This window comes from Aegilops tauschii, chromosome 4 (assembly GCF_002575655.3).
Source record: "Aegilops tauschii subsp. strangulata cultivar AL8/78 chromosome 4, Aet v6.0, whole genome shotgun sequence".
In the NCBI taxonomy this organism is placed as follows: Eukaryota; Viridiplantae; Streptophyta; class Magnoliopsida; order Poales; family Poaceae; genus Aegilops; species Aegilops tauschii.
Window position 1 is genome coordinate 47,157,601 of NC_053038.3, and position 1,243 is coordinate 47,158,843.

Sequence of the window (1,243 nt, forward strand, 5' to 3'; positions counted from 1 at the left end):
TTTCAAGAAAAAGGGCAAAGGTAAAGAAAGGGAACTTCAAGAAGAATGGCAAGCAAGTTGCCACTCCCGTGAAGAAACCCAAAGCTAGACCCAAGCTTGAAAGTGCGTGCTTCAACCAAAGGAAATGGTCACTGGAACCAGAACTACCCCAAATACTTGGCGGATAAGAAGGATGGAAAAGTGAACAAAAGTATATTTGATATACATGTTATTGATGTGTACTTTTTTACTAGTGTTCGTAGTAACCCCTAGGTATTTGATACCGGTTCAGTTGCTAAGATTAGTAACTCAAAACAGGAGTTGCAGAATGAACAGAAACTAGTTAAGGACGAAGTCACGATGTGTGTTGGAAGTGATTCCAAGGTTGATACGATCACCATCGCACCTCCCTCTACCTTCGGGATTAGTGTTAAAACTAAATAAATATTATTTGGTGTTTGCGTTCAGCATGAATATGATTGGATCATGTTTATTGCAATGCGGTTATTCATTTAAAGTCAGAGAATAATTGTTGTTCTATTTACATGAATAAAACCTTCTATGGTCATACAACCAAAGTGAATGGTTTATTGAATCTCGATTGTAGTGATACACATATTCATAATATTGATGCCAAAAGATGCAAAGTTGATAATGATAGTGCAACATATTTGTAGCACTGCCGTTTAGGTCATACTGGTGTTAAGCGCATGAAGAAACTCCATGCAGATGGACTTTTGAAATCACTTGATTATGAATCATTTGATACTTGCGAACCATGCCTCATGGGCAAGATGAATAAAACTCTGTTCTCCAGAACAATGGAGCGAGCTAATGACTTATTGGAAATAATACATACCGATGTATGCGGTCCGATGAGTGTTGAGGCATGCGACGGGTATCGTTATGTTCTGACCTTCACAGATGACTTGAGCAGATACGGGTATATCTACTTAATGAAACACAAGTCTGAAACATTTGAAAAGTTCAAAGAACTTCAGAGTTAAGTGGAGAATCATCATAATAAGAAAATAAAGTTTCTATGATCTGATCGCGGAGGCAAATATTTGAATTACGAGTTTGGCCTTCATTTAAAACAATGTGGAATACTTTCACAACTCACGCCACCTAGAACACCACAATGTAATGGTGTGTCCGAACATCGTAACCGTACTTTATTAGATATGGTGCGATCTATGATGTCTCTTATCGATTTACCACTATCATTTTGGGGTTATGCATTAGAGACAGCTGCATTCACGTT